The sequence below is a fragment of the Aotus nancymaae genome, unplaced genomic scaffold, assembly GCF_030222135.1.
Source record: "Aotus nancymaae isolate 86718 unplaced genomic scaffold, 86718_ANA_hifiasm-v0.15.2.pri h1tg000053l, whole genome shotgun sequence".
NCBI classification, from domain to species: Eukaryota; Metazoa; Chordata; class Mammalia; order Primates; family Aotidae; genus Aotus; species Aotus nancymaae.
In genome coordinates, this window is record NW_026988467.1 from 19,145,531 (window position 1) to 19,158,752 (window position 13,222).

General features: G+C 45.1%; 1 protein-coding gene across 3 annotated transcripts in view; it reads left to right on the top strand.

The window, feature by feature from the left end:
* The first annotated feature begins 10,243 nt into the window (after positions 1-10,243).
* ZBTB40 (zinc finger and BTB domain containing 40) overlaps positions 10,244-13,222 on the top strand; it is an 82,210-nt gene continuing 79,231 nt past the window's right edge. For all 3 annotated transcript variants that reach the window (XM_012440063.2, XM_012440065.2, XM_012440066.2), the window contains exon 1: positions 10,244-10,369. The gene's annotated coding sequence lies outside the window, so the exon portion shown is untranslated. The remainder of the gene's footprint in view (positions 10,370-13,222) is intronic.

The following is a 13,222-nucleotide window of genomic DNA, read 5'->3' on the forward strand; positions in this document are numbered from 1 at the left end:
ACCATTTGACACTACCAACAACAGTGCACAAGGATTCCAGTTTCTCCACATCCTTGCCAACACTTACTAGTTTCTGGTTTTTTGTTTTAAAGCAGCTATCCTAATGAATGTTGACAGAGTATGCTCATGATCCGCCTGCCCTCAGCCTCCCAAAGTGTCTGGTAGTGACTTCTAACTTCATTCAATTATGGTAGGAGAAGATGCTTTGTGTGATCTCTGACTTTTTAAATCTATCGAGACTTAATTTTTGGCCTAACATAAATCAATCCAGGAAAATGTCTCATGTGCACACGAGAAGAACGTGTGTGGAGCTGTTGTTGTGTAAACTGTTCTGTATATTTCTGTCAGATCTAGTTGGTTTATTGTGTTAAATCCTCCATTTCCTTATTTATCTCCTATATGGTTGTTCTATCCATTGTTGAGAGTGGGATAGTAAGGTCTCCAACTGTGTTGAAGAACTGTATATTTCTCCTTTCAATTCTGTCCATTTTTGCTTTATATATCTTGATGGTGTGTAATTGGGTGCATCAATATTTATAATTACTCTATCTTCCGTTTGTATTTCATCTAGAGGCTCCCACACTTTTGTGAGTTTTGCCTCCTGGAGCTCTAGCCAGGTTCTAACAGTGAATATCTGAGAAAAATCTCCTCATGCTTCCAGCAGTGGAAGGAGAAAAAAGAATCATTTCAAAATACTCCAGAATGTTATGTTCTCTCTCTAACAAAGTCTCAAGGAAAATTATTTAAACAGAATCTAACCTTCAGGGATTTGTTGATAAAAGGAAAGCCAAATGCTATAAAATATCTGAAGAGGTTTATTTTGAGCCAAATATGAGTGACCATAGCCCAAGGTAGTCTCAAAAGGTCCTGAGAACATGTGCCCAAGGTGACGGGGTTACAGCTTGGTTTATTCATTTTAGGGAGACAGAAGTCACAGGCAAAGACATAAATCAATATATGTAAGCTATACATCCTTTCGGCCCAGAAAGGCAGAGCATCTCAAAGCAGGGGCAGGGGCCTTACAGGTCATAGGTGGTGGATTCAGAGAGTTTCTGGTTAGTGATTGGTTGAAAGAGTTAAGCTTTGTCTAAAGTCAAAGTCAGCAGAAAGAAATGCTGGCGTTAAGATAAGGGTAGTTGTTCTTGTTATGCAGATAAAGCCCCTAAGTAGAAGGCTTCAGAGAGAAGAGATGGTAAATGTCTCTTTTTGGATCTTTAAAGGTGTCAGACTCCTACTTAAATCTCTCCTGGATCTGGAAAAGACCTAGAAAGAGAAAGAGATTCTCTGTAGAATGCAAATTTCCCCAAGAGACGGCTTTGCGAGGCCATTTCAAAATATGTCAAAGAAATGTATTTTGGGGTAAAATACTTTGATTTCCTTTAGGGCCTGCTATCTGTCATGTGATGTCAGGTTGGAATTTGGTATCTTATTGCTACAGTCTGTTTTGTCAGTCTTATCTCTTTTAATGTTAGTGCTCGTCAGTAGCATATAAACTCCAAAGGTAGGGTGTATAACTAGGCATGTCCAACCTCCCTTCCCATCATGGCTCCAACTAGTTTTTCAGGTTTCTTTGGGATTCCTTTGGCCAAGAATGGGGGGTCCATTTGTTACAGTTGGTAGTCAGTCAGACATGAGCAGGGCAGGAGAGGGACTCCTCCACCAGGAATGTTAGGTGACCATCAGGTAATGGTCAGGTGGTTGTTACACTGTCTCTCTAAAATAATAATTGGTCACTGGGCATGGTGTGTCACGCCTGTAATCCCAGCACTTTGGGAGGCTGAGGCGGGCAGATTACTTGAGGTCAGGAGTTCAAGACCAGCCTACCAAACATGCTAAACCTTGTCTCTACTAAAAAAATATATACAAAAAATTAGCCAGGCGTGTTGGTGGGCACCTGTATTCCCAGCTACTTGAGAGGCTGAGGCAGAAGAATCACTTGATCCCAGGAGTCAGAGGTTGCAGTGAGCTGAGATCATACCACTCCAGGCTGGGCAACAGAGTGAGACTCCAACTCAAAAAAACAAAATAAAATAATAATTGATCCAAGGGGTACCAAGGAAAGGCAATCTACCAATAGATAGAAAAAGTCTGAAACTGGTGATCAGCGGCTTCCCAATTAGATCTTAGGAGTTGGGTGAGTGGGTTCAAGCATGTGCAATAAGAGGCAAAATGGTGGAGTTTAACTGGTGTTCATATATGACCTTCTAGAAACACTTGCCTGGTAAGAGAAGAGTGCCTCAAGTGAGCATGCAGACAACTTCAGTAAACTCACTGTGCAGGCTCCCCTCCCAAGTGCTGGCAGGCCACTGCTCATGCAGGCAGCCCACCCCAATGGAAGAATTAGGGGAGAAGAAACACAACCCCCCCAGGAGCATGCTAATCTATAAAATCCCAAGTCAAAGGTCAAACCACACACTTGAATCTCTCAAGTCACCTGCTTGGCCCTCTTCCAAGCGTACTTTACTTCCTTTCCTCCCTGCTCTAAAACTTTTTAGTAAACTTTCACTCCTGCTCTAAAACTTGCCTTGGTCTCTCACTCTGCCTTATGCTCTTTGGTCAAATTCTTTCTTCTGAAGAGGCAAAAATTGAGGTTTTTGCAGACCCATATAGATTCACGGCTGCTAACATACTTTGGTGCCATGTGATTTAGATACATTCGTTAGTGCTAACCTTTGGTGCTGTGTGACTTGGATACTTTTCCTAGGGTTAACCTACTTGCCTGACATTCCTGGTAGGGGAAACCCTCTCCTGCTCTGCTCACGTCTGACTTACTACCTACTATAACACATTCAGCCAGCAGAGGGGTTAGAATTTTTATTTTATTTTATTATTTATTTATTTTGAGACACAGTCTCACTCTGTCACCCAGGCTGGAGTGCAGTGGCACAACCTTGGCTTATTGCAACCTCTGCCTCCTGGGTTCAAGCCATTCTCCTGCGTCAGCCTCCTGAGTAGCTGGGACTACAGGTGCGCACCACCATGCCTAGCTAATTTTTTGTATTTTTAGTAGATATGGGGTTTCACCATATTGGTCAGATTGGTCTTGAACTCCTGACCTCGTGATCCACCCTCCTCGGTCTCCCAAAGTGCTAGGACTACAGGTGTGAGCCACCGTGCCTGGCTGGAATTTTATTTTTGATTTATAGGTTTTACCAAAGATTAGTCTACCTGAGAAGAGGGACAAACCCAGCTCTAACCCCCCCTTGCTTTCCATGTGAAAGAAGGGAAATATCCAATTCCAGCCCACTGTGGCCATCCTGCCCCACCTAAGTGGGGCAGAAAAAACTGAGAAGCACTTGTAAAGTTCACAGTCCAGGGGCACAGGGGCGCCAAAAGACTGAGCTCTAATCATAGGACTGTAAAACACTTCCCACATCCCTCCACCTTACCACCACACCACTAAAGGCCTATTTACAGAAGAACTTATTTACCCAGTATATCGTGTCTGGCTGTAAAGAAAAAAATACAAGGCATACCAGCCAGGCATGGTGGCTCATACCTGTAATCCCAGCACTTTGGGAGGCTAAGGCAGGTGGATAACCTGAGGTCAGGAGTTTGATACCAGTCTGGCCAACATAGTGAAACCTCATCTCTACTAAAAATACAAAAATTAGCTGGGTGTGGTGGCACATGCCTGTAGACCTGGCTACTCAGGAGGCTGAGGCAGGAGAATTGTTCAAACCTGGGAGGTGGAGGTTGCAGTGAGCTGAGATCGCATCACTGCACTCCAGCCTGGGCAATGGTGAAAGACCCATCTCAAAAAAAAGGAAAAAAAACCAAAACAACAACAATACATGGTTTAAAGAGACAAAGCAACCATCAGAACCAGCCCCATTGGGTACAGATATTGGAATTATCAGACCAGGAATTTTAAGCAACTATGAATTAACATGCTAAGAGCTCTAATCGATAAAGGAGACAGCATGCGAGAACCGATGGACAATGTAAATAGAGATGGAAATTCTAAGAAAGAACCAACAAGTAATGCTAGAGATAATAAACACGGTCACACAAATAGAGAATGCCTTTGATATGCTTCTTATAATAGACCGAACATGGCTGAGAAGAGAATCTCTGAGCTTAAGGATATGTCAGTAGAAGCCTCCAAAACGGAAAACAATGGAGAAAAACAAAACTGAATGTCCTAGAACTGTGAGACAATTGCAAAAGGTGCAACATATATAATGGGAATGTCAGGAGAAGAAAGAAAGGAACAGAATAAATATTTGAAACAAGAATAACTGATAATTTCCCAAATCAATGTCAGGCATCGAACCACAAATCACAGAAGCTCAGAGAACACCAAGTACGATAAATATAAAAGAATAAAAACTCTACGTAACCATATCATTTTCAAAGTTTAGAAAAACCAAAGATGAAGAAATCTTGTAAGAAGCCACAGAAAAATAAAACCTTACCTACAGAGGAACAAAGACAAGAATTACTTCTAACTTCTCCATGAAGGTTCTACGGAAACCATGCAAGCAAGAAGAAAATGAGAAATATTGGAAGTGTTGAAGGAAAACGTCACCAAACTAGAATTCTGTACCCTGTGGAATTATCCTTCAAAAGTAAAGGACAAATAAAGACTTTTTCAGACAAACAAAAATTGAGGGAATTTGTTGCCAGGAGACCCGACTTGCAAGAAAGGTGAAAAGAAGTTCTTTAGAGAGGAGGGAAATTATATAGGTTAGAAGCCGGTCACAGTGGTTCATGCCTGTAACCCCAGTACTTTGGGAGGCCGAGGCAGGCAGACCCCTTGAGTTCAAGAGTTTGAGATCAGCCTGGGCAACATGGCAAAATCCCATCTCTACTAAAAATACAAAAATTAGCTGGGCATGGTAGCATGCACCTGTAGTCCCAGCTACTCAGGGGGCTGAAGCAGGAGGATGACTTGTGCCCACGAGGTAAAGCCTCCAGTGAGCCATGATAGTGTCACTGCACTCCAGCCTGGGCGACAGAGCAATAACTTGTCTCAAAAAAAAAAAAAAAATTCTATATCTTGATATGGTTGGTAATGGTTACACAGGTGCATATATTTGCCAAAATTCCACTTTTAATGAGTACTTTTTTTTTTTTTATGAGATGGAGTTTCGCTTTTGTTACCTAGGCTGGAGTGCAATGGCGTGATCTCGGCTCACCGCAACCTCTGCCTCCTGGGTTCAGGCAATTCTCCTGCCTCAGCCTCCTGAGTAGCTAGGATTACAGGCACGTGCCACCATGCCCAGCTAATTTTTGTATTTTTAGTAGAGACGGGGTGTCACCATGTTGACCAGGATAGTCTCGATCTCTTGACCTCGTGATCCACCCGCCTCGGCCTCCCAAAGTGCTGGGATTACAGGCTTGAGCCACCGCACCCGGCCTAATGAGTACATTTTTAAATGTAAATTAAACCTTGGTAAAGTTGATTCTAAAGGAAATGAAAGATCATGCTGACTTGCTGTCTGCAGAACACTGTAAAGGATGTCAAAAGAGGCTGCAGAAGGCAGGTAGTAGAGTAGTTAAGAGGTTAAGGGTCATTTGGACTTCGGCCGTGGACGTGGACAGAGCGTATGAGAGGCGAAATCAAGACTTGTGAGTGGTTGAGGGTTCGAGAGAGAAATGTCTGTGACAATTCCCAGGTGTCTGAGCTGGACGAGAGGAAAGAGAACGGCAGGTGGGCTATCATCTCGGAGCTAGAAAGCCTGAGGGCAGAAATGGGCTGGGAAATCGTCACTTCAGTTTTGGATCAGGTAAATATGCCGGGCCTGTGAGCCATCTCAGTGGAAGTGTTGATTCCATCCTTCTAAATGTGAGTGCCTTTCGCCTCGGGGGCAACCAAGGCAAGGGATTCATCGGGTCAGGCCCACTGTTGTCTGGGCAGCCCCATTGGAGCAAGGCAGTCTCCCTCCTCCTCGGCGTTTGTCATCCGGGATGGACGAGCAGGCAGGCGGTTGACCTTTCCGAGTCATTTGGCAAATTCCAACAGCAGCCTCATCTGAGACTGTCTGGTATCCACTGGGCAAGAGCTGAAGACGAAGCTTCATTTGGACTGGAGAGAAGATAGTGAAATTCTAACACTTAGAAAGCCAGGAAACAGAATGCCAAGGCCCAGACACCTACTCGAACAAATAAAAAGCATATGTCGAGCCTCCAGCAAACTTCACTTCCACAAATAACAGCACTACCTTGGGGAACAGCAGAGACATTTGACCGGACAGCAGCTGTGCAGAGGGTGCTATTTAAAGACTCAGCTTTTGCCGCCCGAGGACTCTGGGCATAGGATTTGATTGGAATGTGGAGAGAAGGCAGCAAAACTGAGGAAAGAACCAGCTTTGGGGAAAAACATCACCAGGTGGTTGGCTGCTGTTGTGAACCCCGAATATGTCAAATGAGTTCATTTTAATAAAATTACGTCTATCTCTCTCTCTTGGAATAAATCAAATGGGTTAATTCATGGAAAGCGCTTAGAACAGTGTCCAGCACACAGAGCTTGTTACTTGCAAGCTGTCATTATTATCATTATGATCTCCCCATCCACCCACATAAATATGCCCGGAGTGGGGAGAAATGCTCATCTGTAATGATAGGTTACTGCTGAGTGGTGGGATTTACAGTGATTCTTGTTTTACTGTTTCCTTTGTGTTTTTCTGTGATCCTTGAATTCTTTATAGCAAACACATTGATTTTGTAAAACCCAAAAGTTATTACTACAGGTTGAAAATAAGTGCAGAGTCTGGAGTCAGACCTCCCAGGTTTAAACCCTAACTCTTGCTATTTAGTAACTGTGTTTCTTTGAGCAAATTATTTACTCCCTCTGAGTCTGTTTCCTCCTGTATAAAATGGGGTCTATTTAGTAGGTGTGTTTCTTTGAGCAAATTATTTACTCCCTCTGAGTCTGTTTCCTCCCGTATAAAATGGGGTCTATTTAGTAGGTGTGTTTCTTTGAGCAAATTATTTACTCCCTCTGAGTCTGTTTCCTCCCGTATAAAATGGGGTAAAAATGTTACCTGCTTCATTGGGTGATTACAAGAATTAAACCAGAGAATCTAGTTAAAGGGCTTGGCATGATACCTGGCAGAAAGAGTGAGATAAATCATTGCTATTATTAGCAGGAGAAGTTGTGTTGGTTATTTCTTTTTTTTAATTTAGTTATTTATTTATTTTGAGACGGAGTCTCGCTTTGTCACCCAGGCTAGAGTGCCATGGCACACTCTCAGCTCACTGCAACCTCCGCCTTCTGGATTCAAGCGATTCTCCTGCCTCAGCCTCCTGAATAGCTGGGCTTACAGGCCCACAGCAGCATGCCTGGCTAATTTATTTTTAGTAGAGATGAGGTTTCACCATGTTAGTCAGGCTGGTCTGGAACTCCTGACCTCATGATCCGCCCGCCTTGGCCTCCCAAAGTGCTAGGATTACAGGTGTGAGCCACTGCGCCCGGCCAGGTGTGTTATTTCTTAGTATGGCAGGGAACATGTTTTATTGACCTCAGTTTTCTTGGCATTTAGTAGTCACTCTGGAAACAGCTGGCAGTTTAGTAGAGACACCTTGGGCGTCTTACACAGGGTCATGGCATGGGAACATTCTTTTCCAAAGTCGAAAAAAGTTGAAAAGTTCTCAACTCTCCCCCTCAAAGTCAAGGTTTGGGTCCTTCTGGTGATTGGGAAGCACAGCTTATTTCTCCACAGCTGTGGAAGCTCTATAGGGAGATGAGGCCCTTAGAAGGTCTAGAAAGTCTAGGCATTGTCTTCTCATTTTTGATATCAGGGGAAGCCAGAAACCAGAGCCATTGCTTTTCATGACCCTATGCCACTCTTCATGAACCATAGGCAAGTCAGCCCCACAAGAATTTCTATTAATGCAAAACCCGAAGTAAATGGTTATGGGGAACCTGCAGCCATTGATCCGCTGTGTCTGTGTGCGCGGGCTGTGTTGGGGGATGTCTGGAACAATCTCTCCTGAGGGAAAGATTCCTTTCCATGTTTTTTAAATTTTTACAATAAACATGAGTTCCTTTTTTAAAATTAAAAAAAGTTAAAGTTATAGAAAGCCTCCTCTTTGTCACTACTGTCCCAATACTTGAGTACACTTGGTGGCCATTCTTCTTTTGCTCTGTTTAGTCCCTATAGGATTCAAAGTCTTGTTAAGTAGAACGGGAGGGACAGATGGTGCCTGAAAACTGATTCCTATTGAGACTCCTGAGCTTCAAGCCATCTGCATATCTGCATTCGCATACAGCACATTGGCAATGATACTGTTTTTTAAAATCCATTAATTCCATAAATATTTCTTTCTTTTTTCTTTTTTTGAGATGGAGTCTTGCTCTTGTTGCCCAGGCTGGAGTGTAGTGGTGCAATCTCAGCTCACTGCAACCTTCACCTCCCCAGTTCAAGCGATTCTCCTGCCTCAGCCTCCTGAGTAACTGGGATTACAGGCACCCGCGACTACGCCCGGCTAATTTTTGTATTTTTAGTAGAGACAGGGTGTCGCAGTGTTGGCCAGGCTAGTCTCGAACTCCTGACCTCAGGTGATCCAGCCACCTCGGCTTCCCAAAGTGCTGAGATTACTGGTGTGAGCCATCGAGCAAGGCCAAAATCCATTAATTCGATAAAGATTTCTAGAGCACCTACTATGTGCCAAGCACCCTTCTAGGTGTTTGTTTGCTAAATCTAGCAACCCTATATTGGGGGGTCCCACTAAAAGAGAACGTGAGGCTGGTAGAAATGAGGGCTTAGGAGACACAACAGCTGTGGGCGTGGTTCCAGTGATTACAAAAGTGACTGAATGTCAGCTACAGTAAATCCGACCCTGAATGTGACAGTGACAGGAGTATAATAGTGAAAGTGACTAATTGAGCACAAGGGTACGAGGACAACTGTGTACCCTGAAGGGGCCTGTTAAATACTGGCTTGACTGTGTTGGCAGCGAAAGCGGCTGAATGACAATGACAGTGAAAACCACAGGAAGGGCAACAGCTGGGCAAACAGAGTACTATTTTGAACAGAACCGTTTGAAGTTTATGGTCATTGACAGTAGCTGCGTTGTGCAGACGGTGACAGTAAATATGATCGACCGGGAGACAGCAACAATGCAAGTGACAGTTCTGCCCAGTAGATTGAATTTGTGATGTAAAACAGTGATGGGGTGAGTCAGTCTGCCAGAGACAGCTCTCTGAACGACTGAATATTGACATTGCGGATGGAACAGCTGTAATCACAGAGGAAGCTCGACATTGCACTAAGACGGCTGGATTTGGGTGTGTAACTGGCAGGGACAGAAAAAGTGGCTGCATGTCAGTGACAGGGTGACTGTGTTCAGTGGGCCAGCGGAGGTGACTCAGTTTAATACTGCTGGATCTGATTTAAATGTCTGTGTAAGGAAGGGTGGCAACGGGACTCTTCAACAGGGAACGCATAGTGTCTGAGAAGGAAAATGAGCAAAAGAAAAGCTAGGACCACCTTCCCCCCAAGCCCCTAAATCCCAAAACTGGGAGGTGCAAAACGCAGGATCAAGATGCCTTCAGGACGCCTTCAGCCCACTACGCCCCACCGGCGTCAAGCCTCTCCCCCAGAAAGTGCGGCCAGGGACGTGGCTCAGGTCGCCTCTCTGCCTCGCACATAAACGTGTTGTTTTGGAAAAATGAAGCCCTTTGTGTTTACTTCTTTGCCATCCTTCGAAACAAGATCCTAACCCTAGAGCTCCCTCAGTGAGAGATGGCGGAGCTCCAGTAGAACTTTCCTCGGTGGCTCACACCTGTAATCTCCGCGCTCTGGGAGGCCGAGGCAGGTGGATCATCTGAGCTCAGGAGTTCGAGACCAGCCTGGCCATGGTGACATCCCCGTCTCTACTAAAAATAGAAAAAGAAAAAAAAAAGTTAGCTGGGCGTGGTGGCACATGCCTGTAATCCCAGCTACTCGGGAGGCTGAGGCAGGAGAATCGCCTGAACCTGGGAGGCGGAGGGTGCACTGAGCCGAGATCGCGCCATTTTGCACTCCAGCCTGGGCGGCAAGAACGAAACTCCGTCTCAAAAAAAAAAAAAAAAAGGAGAAAAAAACTTTCCTTAGGAAGTGTGGGGAGGGGAGGAGGGAGTGGCCAAGGTCAGGGGTCAGAGAAGAGCCTAGCAACCGACCGGCCCCCGCGATCCTAGCATTGGTGGAAAGCGAGCGCGTGACTCAGGCCCCGCCCTCGACACGTGACCGCGGCGAGCGGGGCAAGTCGGGCCGCCCCTTTCCCGCTGATACCCATTGCGAGCCGGCCTCAAGATGGCCGCCTTCTGGCGTCTCCGGCGCTGTTGAATGGCGAAAGCTTTATTGTTCCCTTCGGGCAGGAGTGTTCGTGTCCTCTATGGCGCTGTCAATAAAGAACGGCAGTTTGAATCGGTGCTGAACAGGTAACCATAGAAACGGGGCTGGGACTCCGCGTGGAGACCCTTTTTGCAGCGGAGGCCCGGGTGCGCCCTAGATGAGGGGTGTACACAGACCCTTCCGCGCGGCGAACTCCGCGGAGCTCGTCCGAGTCACAGCCGCCTCACCTCGTCCCGGGACGTGCCTCCCCAGGGGCGGCTCGCACCGCTAGCGCAGGCTCTGCTGTAGACTGCGGAGGGGAGAGGCCGCGGGGACCCACTCAGGGCGCCAGGCCGGGCCTGACACCGCCTGGGCCTGCTGTCGCCCCGCACCTCCCTCTCGGCCCGTCTGGAGGCCTCTTGTCACTGTCTCACTCCCCCTCCCTTCAGGTCCCTTCGCCGGGCGTCGGACTAATCCATCCCCCCACTTCTCTCTTCCCCTCTCGGTCTTTGTTTACATTTTCAAATGGTTGTGGGGAAGAATAGTTCATATAATTTGCGAAGGTTCTATGAAATCAAGTCCATAAATGAAGTTGTATTGGAACACGGTCACGTTCTTTGTTGATATATTTGTCTATGGCGGCTGTCCTGCCAAGAGGGCAGAGATGAGTAGTTGCGCAGCCATTGCTTGGCTTTTGATCGGCTGGCTTACAAAGCCAAAACTATTTCTGCCTGGTCCCTTACAGCAAACGTCTACTGACCCCTGCCCTCGACACAGGTTGGTTGGATCAGTGTTGTCATCCAGCAATTCCTCTCGTCCCTCCTGGAGTGGGAAACGAGTTAAAACTGCCCGATGCACCCAGAGCGCCTTAGTTAACAAAACACTCTGGCTTCCATTACCCCTGTCTTACTGACTATTCAAAGAGTTACTCCTGCTTTGAATAGCAATGATTCCATGTAGCTAGTGCTACAATGAGCCAGGTGCTTTCTTTGTATTCATACGAGCGTTGTTGTACTTTATGACAACACTTTATACGTAAGTATGGTATTTCCATTTTACAAAAGAGGAAGAAGTTGGTTCTGAGTGGTTAAGATATTTATAGGCGTACTAGGTTATAGGGCTGCCAAATTGAGCCCGTCCCTGGAAGCCCCCAGCCTGATGGCACAGGTCAAACTGCTTTGGATTTTATTCTTTCAAGTCTTTTCTACGTGGAATTGTTGGTTCTTCCCTGGAATTGTATCCAGAGCTTTGGATGGCTAATGGAGATTTAATTACAACCTCAAAGTGAAATTTTTTTATACTTAGCTAAATCATCAAACTTCTGCCCCTCCTTTCTAATGTAAACACTTTTCTTCTTTTCCCAAACTTAGCTATTCATCATCGATTTAACAGATGATTTGAAAACACCCCGTGCTTGTATGCAGGCATTCACTAATCGTTTAGTATTTGTTGAACCCTTACCATGTACCAGAGATGTTTCACACTCCTGGAAATACAGTGGTGAACAAGACAAACATGACTTCTGTCCTTCCATGGAATTTAAATTCTATATGGGGCTTGGACAAGTGGTATATAGGTAGACAAAGATAATTTCAAATACAGTTGTAATAGCATCATCATCATAAAATTAGTAGTTGCTATTTATTGAGTGATTATTTTGTGCCTGGTACTGCGCTAAATGCTTTATTTATATGGACTATCATTTAATCCTCACACCAATACTATGACATAAGTAGTAGTAATATTACCATTTTCAGCATAGAGGAAACAAACTCACAGAGGAGAGATGTTGGAGGTTACATAGCTAATGCATTCAGCCGGGAGCTGGAGCTAATCTGATCACACCCACCACCCTGCATTGTTCCGTCTGTTTTTGTCTTTCCTATTAGTTTAGGAGGTCCTTACTGGCAGGGACCACACCTTATCTGTTGTATCCTCAGCTGCTAGCCAGTACCCAAAACCTGGTGTTTGCAGGTAAATACTAGGTAAACAAATCCAGGTCATTCATTGAACAATTTTTTATTTTATTTATTTTTTTGAGACGGAGTCTCTCTCTCTCACCCAGGCTGGAGTGCAGTGGCACAATCTCAGCTCACTGCAACCTCTGCCTTCTAGATTCAAGTGATTCTCCTGCCTCAACCTCCGGAATAACTGGGACTACAGGCATATGCCACCACAGCCAGCTAGATTTTTTTTTTTTTTTTTTTTTTTGTATTTTTAGTGGAGACAGGATTTCACCTCGTTTGCCAGGCTGGTTTTGAACTCCTGATGTCAAATGATCTGCCCACTTCGGCCTCCCAAAGTGCTGGGATTACAGGCATGAGCCACCATGTCCGGCCTTGAACAAATATTTTGGTGTCTCCACGTACCAAGCACCACTGTCTAGGTCCTGTGATTACCAGGGTGAGCAAGATGGACCTGGGACTCTGTTGTGGAAGCTAAGCCTACTGTCAAGACAGTGAAGAAATAACAAAGTTATTCCAAATTGTGGCAACTGCTCTAAAGGAAATAAAACAGTGCTGAGAGAGACACTAACTTGGGAGCCTTACTTTTTATCTGGATGGTCAGGGAAAACCTCTCTTAAGGAAAGTAGTTTAAGCTGAAATTGGTTGAGTGACAAGGAGCCAGTCCAGCAAGAAGGGGAAAGGTAGAGACGAAGCTGGGAAGAACTTTTCAGCAGGTTCAGAGACTAAGGGGGTAACGACTTGAGGTGTTGAGTAACTCAAAGGGAGTAATGGTGCTCAGTCCTGTGCTCAGTCCTTGATCCTGAACCCAGCTACTACTGAGAGAACTGGACACCCATGGGCAAGTTACAGATTAGTTATCTCATCTGAAAATGTGGATAATGGTGCCTCCTCAAAGGGTTGTTGTTGTTACACATATTGCTGAATAACTAATCAAATTTAACTTCAAATGGAAACTTTATAAAGTGCTAAATAATAACAAAAATCCAGAAATAT